We start from the raw sequence: 12,831 nt of genomic DNA on the forward strand, positions 1-12,831 counted from the left end.
CCAAGCCACCATCTTAAGCTTCGAAGGCCGAGTACTTTGAGGCGGTTTCCGATCGTAACTCCACCTCAGGGGGAGTTCCAGCGGTCGTGGGGACGATTCTGTTCCGGAGACGTGTCCTGCGGCCCTGCGTGCGGGGCTCACGCTAGGCGCGGAGCCTCGTAAGGACGAAGGACAAACGTGGCCGGGTTGGTCTGATCGGGGAGAAGCCGTGTCCCGGGCCTTCTTCTCCACTAACCACCAGCATGGCCCTGGCTCTGGCTCCGCCCCCTCGTCAGTGTCACAGGGGACACCCCGCGCCACGGCCCTGTGGGGCTCGGACCCAAGGCCTGACCCTGATAGGGCTGCAGGGACTTGCAGACTCATCCTTCCTCACAGCTCGCTCCCTCTGGGGCTGCTTGGGCCATGGAAGGGGTGCGGACAGAGTGAGACCATTGTGGCCTCCAAGGCCTCCGGACACTGGGCTCTGTGTGGCCCCCTAGGGTGCAGGAATCTTCCATCTCTTCGGAATTCCCGTCTCTTGCCTTTCTGTGTTAACTCACTTGCACTGCCCTCGGCTGGGCCTTGAGGAGGCTGTAGGGGACGGAAGAAGGGACTTTCATGGACTGACAGGAGGGGGACCTGGGGGTCAGTGGGGGTCATTCACCATCGGCGCTGGCCTCTTAGGCAGGTAGGAGGTCTTTAAATGGTCCCTCGTGCCTCTCATTTCGGTATCCACGGTCGCCCCAAGGTCACCCAGCGCTCACTTCTGAAGTTCTGCCTTACTGGCCGTTGCTGCCCACGGTTCGCGTCCACATGGGGCGTCATCTGGGGTCTGTGCCGGATCTCCCATCATGTCCTGCCCATCTTTGCCTCTTTCCACCCTGCACCAACTCCCCAGGCTCGTGAGGCCCAGCACAGTTCTCTGAATTCTGAAAGTGAACAAAGCTCTGCTGAATCGTTTACTCTTTTTTATTTATTTAATGTATTTATAGCCACCTTTTCTAGAAGGCATTTAAGATGACTCATAAGACACAGGAAAAACAGCTAGATGGACGAATTTATTTTTTGAGTAAATGAATTCCAGTTCTTTCCAGATATGAGAATCTGAGAGTTGACACATACAAGGTCCCTTCTGCATAAAAATGCGCACGTAAAGCAGCAGTCCTGAAACATACGCCCAAAGAAGCGGTCCTGAAACATACACGCAAAAAGCCGTGGAGGGACCACATTCTTGAGTCTGTAAAGAAGGCCCGCCTCCTGGAGCCTCCCACCTGGTCATGCAGTGACTGACAGCGTTTCATGCGTGTAAATCATTTCTCCTCACTGGAGTACGTGGCACTTGAAGAGGGGAATGGCCAGCTATGTTTGTGTCGACCAAAGGGCATATGCTAAAACCTAGGCCCGCAGGAGAGGTGTAATCGAAACCTTGGCCTGAATTGAGCCCAGCCCTGGACACAGTTGCCCATAAAGGCTACAGCAAACGATATAACATTTTCCTTACTCACCCCCGTAATGGGGCCAGTTGCTACGTGCCCTTAAGCCTTTTAAAATATGTGTAGCATTTAATGGGCTATCCAATCTCTGTACCAATTAGGGCCCTGGATTTCAAGCCCAGAAACTGAAATTTCCTGAAAAGATAGGGTAGCTCACAGAATCTGCAGGAAGCATCGGGAATGAGACTGTGGAAACAAGGGGTCTGGGGGGGAAGGTCATCTATGCGGACTTGGTCCCATTGCTGCTGCTGACTTAACCACTAGCGGGTCCTGCCCTTGTCACCCTGGAGTCACAAAACTACCATCACCACCGCATTCTCACCTGTCTCACGGTGTGCCTCACTCCCTCGAGAACTAAGCCCAGGGACCCAGTCCAAAGCGAGTGACTTCACTCTGTCTTCCTGTCCAGACGTCCAGTTCCACTGCAGGCAGCCACGTCACCCTGGAATCCTTGAACCCTGGACACCCTGAACACCGTTCTAGGTAGACCCGGCCCAGTCTCCCAAGCCCTTCCCTCCACGAGCACTTGATTCCGGAGACCCCAGGCCATCATTCAGCTCTTTTCCTACTGTGGTTCAGAGCCCCATCTCTGAGCAAGGGAACGGCTCTGCCCTCAGCCAGGCAACAGTCCAGGCTCCTCCCCATTTCCTCTGGGGTTTGCTTACTGGCAACCCGCTCACACTTGGCAACGTCTCCCCTGCTAGACTGTCACCCTCAGGAAGGCAGACTTGGACTGATTATCCTGCCCATCAGTGTGATACCATTGGCTAAAATATTGCCAGACAAGCAGCAGATATTGACGAACGTGTTGATTAAATGAATGAATATATGATTTCATTAAGCACTCCGTGTCGCAGAGCTACGCTTAGGAAATTCTTTCCTGGAATTCTAAAATCCTCCTTGTACGGCCAAGATTAGCCAAGAGCCACGTCTGGTTTCTTGAAGGGAACAGCAGCATCTGAAGTAGGACCCTTGGCTGCCTCTTAAAGGCTAGATAGTAACCATCCCCCACTTGTAACCCTCAGGCCCATCCGTGTTTCACATCAGTGATGGAGCGAGGGGTGGGTTTGATTATCTGAACTCATCCAGCCTAACTTGGGGTGGGGACCCCAGACTGGGGGCTTCTTCTAACTTAGGGTCCTCTGTGAAGTGGATTCAGGACTGGCCTGGACCTACAGAACTAGGTGCAAACTCTTGGGCCTACCTGCTGAGCGATGGCCTCTGAGTGACCAACTCAGGTTTCTAAGAGGCTCAGGGTTTTGAGTCTTTGAAATTGTGATGAGTCTGCAGGGCACTGCTTGGAAAGTTTTAGTGATAAATGATGGACTTAAGTGTTCGGTGGAGTCTTTGCTGATTATTTTCAAAGCATTGCTTAGAAATTGTCCGAACAAAATCCCCTCTGTTCCGAACACACGGTTTGTCTACGTACAAACATTACAAATAGTGTTCACAGGAGTTTATTGGCTGGTGTCCAGCTCCTCCGTTTCTGGGGCCCCTAGTGAGCCGAGTACTAGCCTAGGGAAAGTGATGACGTGTTAGTGCATCTCTGTAGAAAACTGCTTCTTGGTCAGACGGATCACAGCCAGATTGGAGAGTCTTCGAAAGAGCTGACCCGAAAGGGACCTTCAGGGTCATCCACGCCAACGTTTTTTTAATTGAACTGTAGTTGATTTACAATATTGTTAGTTTCAGGTGACAGCAGTGATTCAGTTATCCATATACATACCGATTCTTCTTCATGATAGGTTATTACAAGATATTGAATATGGTTCCCTGTGCTCTGCAGTAAATCCTTGTTGCTTATCTAGTTTATATTTAGTGGTGCGCCAACTTCTTAACCTAAGAGGAACTGGAGGCCCCGAGGGAGCCTTAAAGGCCTAGGCTGGGCCGGCACCCGGTTCGCCCCGCCTTGAGAGAACTTAAGCCCGTCGGTGCTGGTTCTGGCGCGGGAGGCTGAGAAGCGAACGCCACGACCGACCTGACGCCTGGATGGGTCTCAGCACCTGGGGATGTTCCTCGGTGTCTCTTCTTACGCCTTGTTTGCCCTTGGACGTGGCTGGGCCCTCTGGGGCCGAGTCTGCAGCTGGCCTTGGCCCACCTGTTCCCCCGCCTGTTTCCCGGATGCCCTGATGGGGGGGGGAGGGGCCCGGCCAGCAGCAGCACGGCAGATGGAATTCATTCCGGGGGAGCCCGGGGCGGCAAGCCCGGCCCGGCCCGAAGTGGAAACTGGTCCTCCACCAGATGGGGGCCAACTCCAGCCGCTCCACGCCTTCTTCACATGAGATGTTCTGCTTTCTTTGGAAAGTAACTTTACACGAGCCCGTCCAGGCTGAGGCGGGGAGTTGGAAGTCTAGCATCGGCCCATGGGGAAGCAGGAACAAAAGTCAAAACGGCACAAGATCCGGTCCTTCTGCCCATTCCAGCCCCGGTCCCATGGCCTCCAGCTGGAATGGCTGAGACAGCTGGGATTTATCAGCGGCCCGACATTAACCCATTGGCTCCAGGAGTTGGGATTTCCTGAACCCAAAGCACTAATTTCTGCCATTTTTTTTACCTTTCCTCTCTGACTTCTAAGGAAGCAGGGAGCGTGTGTGGGCGAGGAGGCCAATTTGGGCAGCAGGTTGTTTCAAGTGAACTCGGCAGCTCAGGGAGGGAGGAAAATGAGCTCCAGTGGCCCTTGTTTATTGTTCCTGTGGGGTCCCCGCGTTCCTGCCCAATGCGGCCTTTCTGTCTCTGGCTTTTGGAAGACAAAACCCTAGGTAACAGGGACCCTCATCACCCCTCCCTGAACTGATTACATAAACAAACGTGGGGATCTTGGACCGCAGAGGTGACCCTCCCCCAGCTCGGGGGGCGCCGTTGGGTCCCAAGTGAGCTAAGCACCCTCGTTCGGCTGGGCCCGGGCAGCCCGTGAGTGCAGGGGCGACAGAAGTGGCCCACTGCCTATGCTCTCTCACCCGCTCTTCTGAGGCTCGCCCACAGGCCCGGCCGTAGCCGGACTGTGAAAGGAAGCCGACGTGCAGCGGGACCGGAGGCCAGCTTCCACCTGGCCAATCAGCTCCAGCCTCCCCACGTGGCGGCCGGGCGGGCGCGTGCGCACACGCACACGCGAGAAGCTTAACTCGGCCCGGCGCGGCTGAGGACGGGGTCGTGGCAGTTTCCCGCCGCCCCTGCGATATCTTCTTGGTCTCCTGCTCACGCTGACCTTTCCCCGTGAAGGTCCCCACCAGGTACGTGCGTGTTGGGTCTGCGGCCGAGTGGCTGCCGTGTAGGTAACCGTGCTATTTGCCAATGAGCTGCAAAGGTACGGAACCCAGGGGCCGCGTCTGCGCGTATCGGGCGCACAGTTCCCCCGTCCACTCTGCCGCCCCTCTCCTGCCAGCCCCCTCTCCCTGGCGGCTGCCCACCCCAGCCTGGGAGCTCAGAGGCCTCCTTTTCAGTAAGTACTCGGCTGTGGGACCCCAGCACCCTCCAAGCATCGCTCCAGAGCCCCGGGGAGGAGGGAGAGGCGCGGGGATTTGAGAGGAAACAGCTGAGTCACGGTACTAGCTTGTGGAATGGGTGGGGGGGGGCCTTCATTTCCTCACAATTCTTGGGGCCTTTTCTAAACTGGTATCTGGGGTCTCGGGGCGTCAGCACCAGGGGAAGGCAGCTCTCTGGAGACCAGGCCGAGGTGAAGGCAGGGGACACCCTGTCACCTGGCTGCAAGCCAGGGACAAGAAAGCAGGGAGGCCGTTGGTGTCTGCACCAGCGGCCGGGAGAGAAGAGGAGGGCGGCCGGGCCCTGCCAGTGGGCCCAGAACAGGGGCTTCCGGAATGTTTCAAGTGCTGTCACAGACGGAAGCCCCGACAGGCCTCCGTGCTGCCCTCCGTCTGGAAACGGTAGCGTTTGTTGTCCGAGCTGCATAGCCTTGTGTGCTGTGAAGGGCGAGTTCCCCCAGGAAGGCTGCGCTCTCAGGAGTTTATAGATTGGTCTCCTCCAGGACAGGAGTCCCTGGGCTGTTGACAAGCAGGAGGGAAGAAAGGAGAAGGAGGGTTCTGCCGTCGTATTTGGTTTCCTTTACAGTTATTCCCTGGGCGGCCCAGAGAGGAAACAGCAAAACAGTCTTAAAGAAAAGGAAGTAAATACGAGAAGGAGACGAGGATAACTAATACTCTTTCCCTTAGACCCGACTTTCACTTGCTTATAAACACCCTAAAAGACAGCCCAGATTTATTTAAACGGCCCGGATGATACATAAAGCAGTGGAGAAGCAGGTGGGACATTGCAGCTCAGGCAGGCTTGGAAACAGATGAAGGAAACCAGGCTCACAGCTGCAGGGATGGGGCGAGGAGGGGCGCTGACAGCACCCAATGCCAACAAGAGAAAGGGCACCCTTGTCGCCGGGCCAGACAGCTGCAGGGCGAGCCTTCGGGGCTGCTCCCGGAGCCGCCCTGACGGGGGATGGAAAGGACAGGTAGGGAGTGTGAGTTTCGGATCAGGCGGCTGCCCGGTGCTCTGATCCCTGGCGGGCCTCGGCTCGTTTGTATGGCGAATAAACGACTGTTAAACACGTATCACTTGGGTGAAAAGGGCCTGGCCTGCAGGCACTGGGCGCTCTGGAAGTGTCTGCGGTGGCCAGTTTGTGCTCGGTGGCGGCTTCAGGGCCACCTGGCAAAGGCGGAGCTGCGGGCGTTGTCGCCGTGGGCAGCCGGACAGCACGCTCTGCCGCCGGGGAGGGTGCAGGCCCCCAGACCCTCTGGGAGGAGGGGACAGAAAGCCCGGTCGGGGTCACCCATTTCTCCAGCAGAAGCCAGGCCCTCCGCCTAACAGGTGCGTCTGCTCCAGGGCCGCCTGCGGGCTCAGCGGCGGGGCCTCTTCCTCTTTGGGTTGGAGGGCTAAGGGGCCGCTTTGCCGTTTGGCAAGCGGATGGGCAGGCGTCTTCTAAGCGGGGTCTGCCGCATCATTTCCTTGCCCTGCTGTCCGTCTGGGCACTGTCTCTAGACCCACTGGCAGCGGAAGCCACAGGCCGCCCTCCGCAGCGGGGGCGCAGACACGTGCCGTAGTCACATTGAACTTTCCAGAGCTGTCACGTCTCGGGGCGCTCAGCCTTTGGAAGACTCTGCTCCCTGGCGTGGGGCATCCAGCCTTGCCTTCACGGTCCCCTTCGGCGTGTCCGCCACGGGCCGCCAGCGAGCCTGCCAGCCGCCTGGCCTCCGCCCCTGGCTCCCTTCCCCTCCCCCCTGCCTCGGTTCAGGATTCCAGCTTCAGGATGGCCAGCGGGCAGCCCCGCACAGAGACGAGCGCCAGGCCGGGGCCTCCAGAGGCCGACTGGAGCTCCGTGGGCCTTGGCGCGGGCTGCGGTGCCGGCTCGAAGGGGAAGCGGGGCTTCCCGGCCCTGCCCCCTCCCGGCCTGCAGTTTCCTTCCGCTGGTTTTGTCGCCTCTTTCCACTGGCTGTGACTTCACCGTGGACACCAGCCTCCGTCAGTTGGCAAGTGGGGACGGAGCCAGCTGGCTTTCTGAGCGGCCTCATCCCCAGTGTGCTCCGGCGGCAGGGCACACTCGGCCGCGGCTTCCCCGCCTGCAGCCTGGCTCCCGGCAGGCCTGGGGCCCCCTCTGCCGGCGGCCGGCCTCCACGGCACCCGGGGCGGGGCCTCGGGAGGGCGGGCCGCCCGCAGCTCTAGCAGGGAAGCCAGCTCAGAGCTGACCTGCACCTCTCTTGGCTCCTAGGGTAACCGACGATGGGAAGGGAGGACAGAATCGGTCCAGCTGGCCATGCTTAACTGGGGATGCCTGCTTTCCTAGGCTGAACCACCAGCCTTCCGTGTGCACGTATCGGTTTAGATGCTCTTCAGCAAGGTGGAGCTGTCTGGCCATAATGCAGGGCACAACTTCCCACAACGCTCTAATGGGCTTTATCGCTTTAGGTCAATTTTCTGTTTGCTTCTCACCCCAGAGATCGTCCTGAGATCCAGTGTAGGGCCTGGAGCCCTGCTCCCAGCGGCCGTTCGGGTTTCTGAGTACTGTGGGAGTGACTCTATGAACCAGTCAGGGATTGGCGTGTAGCTCTGGGACAGAAAGCTCTGGTCTCCCGAAATGTCGAGGAATGAAAAGGCCTGTGATCTGACAGCCCGCGGGGCCCGTCACCAACTTCTCTCCAAGGCCGTCCATCCTGGGGCCTCCCACCAGGCTGCCCATCTGCATGGGCCGAGCTCTGTTAACAGCCCACCAGCATCTGCAAGCTGGAAATTTCTAGCATCTTCCTGAACACACGTCGGGTTGAAACTCTCCCCGGTGGACAGCGGTGGAGACAGGCAAGCCTCGGCCGGGCCACGCAGAATAAAAATAGCCCAGAAGGGCTTCCCTGGTGGTGCAGTGGTTGAGAGTCCGCCTGCCGATGCAGGGGACACGGGTTCGTGCCCCGGTCCGGGAGGATCCCACATGCCGCGGAGCGGCTGGGCCCGTGAGCCATGGCCGCTGAGCCTGCGCGTCCGGAGCCTGTGCTCCGCAACGGGAGAGGCCCCAACAGTGAAAGTCCCGCGTACCGCAAAAAAAAAAAAAAAAAAAAAAAATAGCCCAGTGGCCCGCAGAGGGTGTTTTCTTTCGGCTGTCTGTAGGGCCGGATTTCCTGAGGAGTGGGAGTGTGAGAGGCATGAACCTCTGTCACTCGCCTCAGGAAACCCTGACTCCCCAGATGGCGAGCAGACCCCCCCCCCCGAGGGCCCCTCCGAGCCAGGCAGAGGCTCAGCACAGGCCCCGCTGGCTGTCCGTGGGAGGCTGGGGGCAGGTGACGGGCCGGTGTCAGGGGCACGTCAGCAACCACGGCCTCTGCGCGGAGCGAGGCTTGGGACCGCCGACCCGCCTGGTGGGCACTGGGCCTGCGGTGCCCACGGCCCCCAGTTCCTCACCCCGGTTTGTGTTCATGGCATCCTTCCCTCCCAGCCCGCTTGTCCGTGGTCGGCGATGACAGCCCCGTTGCCAGGACGACGGTGGCGCCGGGAAGGCCCTCCTGTCGGCCATGGGGCGCCTGTTGTCCCAGACGGGTCTCCGCGCCCCAGCCCGGCCTGAAGGCCCCTTCATCCCTGCCCCGGCCCAGCACCTGCCCGGCCCCTGGGCCTGACTCCGCCCCGGCTCCAAGCTCCTGTGTCGGCTCCCTGAGGCCTGCGCGGCCCATCTGTCCTCCTGCCCCACGCGCCCACCTCCTGGCCTCTGCCTCTGGCCGCTCGTCACACGGCCTTCCGTCCGTCCAGGTTCCCTCGAAGGCTCTGTATCCATCTGTCCTGCCCGATTGGAGCCCCATCTCAACGCCCGCTTTGATGAGCCCCTGTGGCCCTCACGCCCCAGGCTCTGGGCCTGGCTCCCTGCTCCCCATGGGCCTTTGACAAGTTACCCCGCCTCAGGGGGTCTCAACTGGGGGGTAGCGTCGCCCCACAGGGGACACTGGCCACGTCCCGAGACTTTCTTGGTTGTCACGCGTGGGACGGTCCTCTGCTGGGTGGGGGCCTGGGATGCTGCTGAACGCCCCCCGGTGCACGGGGGAGCGTCCACCCCAAATAGGGACGACGCATAGTGAGGAACCTGCCTTGGTCTCCCCACCCGTGAGAGAGGAAGGTGGTGGAAAAGGCGCCAGGACGGCCCGCGTGAAAGCAGATGAGACAGTCGATGCTCTTTGCATCCTGCCCTCCCCGCCCCTCCTGCAGTACTTCTTTTGGGGGGGGGGCGTTGGTGGGAGTTAACAGCCCGCGCCGCACGTGTGCTTGTGTGGGTGAGCCCACGGCGTCCTCCTGGAAACCCAATCGCACGGGGACTAGTGTGGACCCTACTTTCCGGAAGAGGAAACGGGCGCTCAGAGCCACCAGGAAGGAGCTGGAGGGTGCCCGCTCGTGGATGAGGGCTTTCCCAGCCCGCACTCGAGTCCCCGGTCTCATCCCCTCGAGACAGCGTCTGGAGCAGCATTCGAAAACGGCGAGACACTGTGCAGGTGTGCTTGCGATTCTCTACCTGTAGCCCCTCCCACAGGCTCCCTGCGGAGACTCAGCCGTCCCAGCAGACGAATTCAATGTGCCTGACGCTGGCGGGTCAGGAGAGGCTGTGGTGTGGCCGGAGGCCGAGTCACCAGGACCTTGGAGAGTGCCAGAGGCTGGAGGAGGCTCCGTGGCTCCAGGGGAGCCTGAGACCTAGTGAGGAGCGGCCCCTCACGGCCCACGCCCGGCCTGGCTGGCGTCTCTGGCGCCTGAGCGGCGCACGCGTGCCACTGGCGGAGGGCACTGCTGGCCAGGGCCCGGGGCGGTTTGCCTTGCGGCAGCAGCATGGCGGCCAGGGCAGCGGTGCTCACCCCCGGAGTGAGCTTGTCGGGTGGGCAGCTCGCATCACGCTGTGACGTCCACAGCACGACTCTGTCCCCTAGAGCAAGGCCAAGTTCTCTCTCAGGCACCAGGGAGAGGTGGCCAAGCTCCTTTGGGGACGCACGTCCAGGAAGATGGAAGGCCCAGCCTCACGCCATCTGCCGAACCACAGTCAGCCACTGTCTTCCTGCACGTAAAGGGCAGCTCAAGTCAGGGTGGCTCGCCTCTCGTGACCTGGCCGGCTTTGGGGAGCAGTTACTCATCTCCGTCATCATTTCCTCTTTGTTTTTCCATTTGGGAAGTAAGAGATTAATCTGTAGGTGAAAATCTCTTTCCCAGGTTCTCCTCTGAAAATAATTCTGAGGTTAGGGACGGTTACTCCTCTGCTCTGGGCATAATGCCCGTAAGACGAGTGACACTGACAAAACTCTCCGAGCAACACACAAGAAGCAACATAATCCTTCTGGGAAAAAACATCAACCCAATAAGAAGATAATATGTTGCCCGCTCCCCTGTAAATAAAATGGGCCACGTCACCTGCCCGTGAGTGATGACCAGTTTATCCAGTGTACGCTGAATAATGATTTTCCGTGGGGGCAGCAGCTCTTATGATAAAGTGTTACCGCTCTAGCTGTATTATTATAAACAACATCCAATTTATGGTGTTAGGAAGCAGTAATGTGCCACCGTCGTTTAGAATGAGCCGTAAACTCTAGGCTGTCATGTGTCTTCTGGCTGCACATTTCGAACAATTAATATTCCTGTAACACAGTCTTGATCGCAGGACCAATTTAGAAATTACTTGTTCAATATGATGATTGAATTGCAGAGTTAGAGCTTGCCGTGGCCAAAGGTGAATCGCCACATGTGACGAACCTTGTACAGCTTCTCAGACGGAAGGAACTGTTTGAGACATTGGGGATTCTGGGTGGATTTCAAATGAGGTCCCTTCACCTTAGGAGGATGCCACGGTCTTGCCTGCCTTCCAGAGGAAGATGAGTCACTGGTGTTTTCCTGCATCCAAATACCACGGCCGTTCCCTGGGCCTGAGTCAGTCTACGGAGGCGGCAGACACACACCCAGGAGGACCCTTCACCTTGACAGATGGCAGAATCTCTCCCCTGCTCTCCCCGAAAGGTCTTAAATAAGGTCATCTTCTTCTTCCCCAGCTCAGGGAAGCCAGACAGAACTGCAGGCCTGGGGGACGCAGAATGAGCGCTAGGAGACATAGAGCTTGGAGTGATGCCCCTCTAAAATCTATGCCACCAACAACTGGGTGGAAAGAGTGACAGGTGATGGGGACATCGTCACTGACGAATAGGTTATTTTAAATACGTGGGCAGGGCCAGGCCCGAAATTTTCATCCATACCGTGTCAGCAAAAGAGCGTCGTTTTATCATTTCGTTTGCAAAACCTGTTTCAGCGTTCTGCTCACATGTAAACATGTCCTGCGTTTCCTCGGTCATTTCAGAAGTGCTGTCTTTTGTGTATCTATAGGTTCCCAAGGATGGAGGTGAATTCCAAAGACGAATTTCCCTGTATCCTGCATGGCCCACTGCATCTAAAATGGAAGAGCCAAGAAGAAACCAGCCGCTCACTGGGGGTAAGTGTCTGGGGAGAGGGACGCTCGTACCCATGCTCGGGCCGGTACGCCCTGTTAGGAAACTCGGGAAGGACAGTGTGGCCGTAAGTATCCAGACCTGTGTCCTCTGACGCAGCCATTCCACTTCCAGGAATTTATTCTCAGGAAGAGTCAGTGGAGGAGTGCTGAGCACAGCATCCCTGCTGCTCCCAAATGCCCAGCGTAAGGGGATCTGTTCAGTGAGTGTGGGGTCATCCATCCGATGTAATGGTAAACAGCCATGGAAACCGTGTTATGGACCACGTGGGGATCTATTGCCCAATGCAAAGGGCCACTTAAAAAGCACCTCTCCTGTGACCTCAATTTCATATAAAAACGGATATCTTACACAGGCTTGGGGGGGGAAGGATCGCGAAAACGTTAACGCCGATTATCTCTGTAGTTGAGAGAGTGGGTGTCAGTTTTTCTTCTTGGCGCCTGGCTGAATGTTCTAGAATAGACACGCATTACATTTGTTATCAGAGGAAAAGAATCATGTGATCGTTGAAGCACATTTGCCAGTTGTTAGCAGAATTCTTACAGAGACTGAGAATTTGTATGATACACTGTGTCCCGTCAGATCGTATTATATTATATAAAGTTCTGTTCGTCACCAGGGGATGGGTCAGGGAACTTCTTGGCCGTTCCATTTATGATCAGATGATCTGGGGAAAGCATCTGTGAGGATGCGCGCCCACGCGTGTGAGCCAGCCGCCATCCTGGCTGAGGTCCTGCTCTGTTGTGGCACCAGGGCTGGTGCTGTGGGCCCCCCCCCTTGTTCTCTGTGTCTTAGTAAACAGCCACTTCCTCTTTTCATGGTAGTGAGGGCTCAGTTCCTTAGAATCACGGGGGGAGCTTGTGTAGGGGGACATGTAACTGTATTATGCCCTCCAGCACCCAGATTTCTGTCAGCGTTTCTCAACAGAGGTGCTCTTGGCACTGGAGCAACAAAAAAGCGTTGTTGCGTGGGATTGGCCCAACGCCTTACTTCAATGTCTTTAGTTTTCCGAAAGAATTCCTCCAAAGGAATGCCGTTGGGGCCTTTCTGACCCTGTGGTCCCCCAAAACTCCCTCACCACTCTTCCAAAGCCACTGCAGGAGCCATTCTGAAATCAGAGGTTTACTCCCCGCATAGAGTCGGGTCGATTCTCAAAGCTGGACCCTGCTGCTCTCTCCATCTGTGCCCGCCGCTCTGGGAGAGTGGCTTTGCATAGCCACCCGGTTTGTATGATGGCTTTCCTGTTTGTTATTCCTGGCTTTCCAATACCCCATCCCTCTGATGATTGGATGCATGGAACTTGTGGCCTTGACCTATTTTGTGAGGTCATAAATCTTGGAATATCAAAGGTGGGTCAGGGCCCTGTATTTCAACTCACTCATTCAGTCAGTCAGTATTTGTAAAGAACCTACTAC

The 12,831-nt window shown here is 57.5% G+C and overlaps 1 long non-coding RNA gene across 2 annotated transcripts in view; it reads left to right on the forward strand.

Moving 5' to 3' along the window:
- LOC132527490 (uncharacterized) overlaps positions 1-12,831 on the forward strand; it is a 63,509-nt gene that overhangs the window by 16,308 nt on the left and 34,370 nt on the right. For both annotated transcript variants that reach the window (XR_009543009.1, XR_009543010.1), the window contains exon 3: positions 11,295-11,400. This is a non-coding gene — a long non-coding RNA (uncharacterized LOC132527490). The remainder of the gene's footprint in view (positions 1-11,294; positions 11,401-12,831) is intronic.

The sequence above is a fragment of the Lagenorhynchus albirostris genome, chromosome 1, assembly GCF_949774975.1.
Source record: "Lagenorhynchus albirostris chromosome 1, mLagAlb1.1, whole genome shotgun sequence".
In the NCBI taxonomy this organism is placed as follows: Eukaryota; Metazoa; Chordata; class Mammalia; order Artiodactyla; family Delphinidae; genus Lagenorhynchus; species Lagenorhynchus albirostris.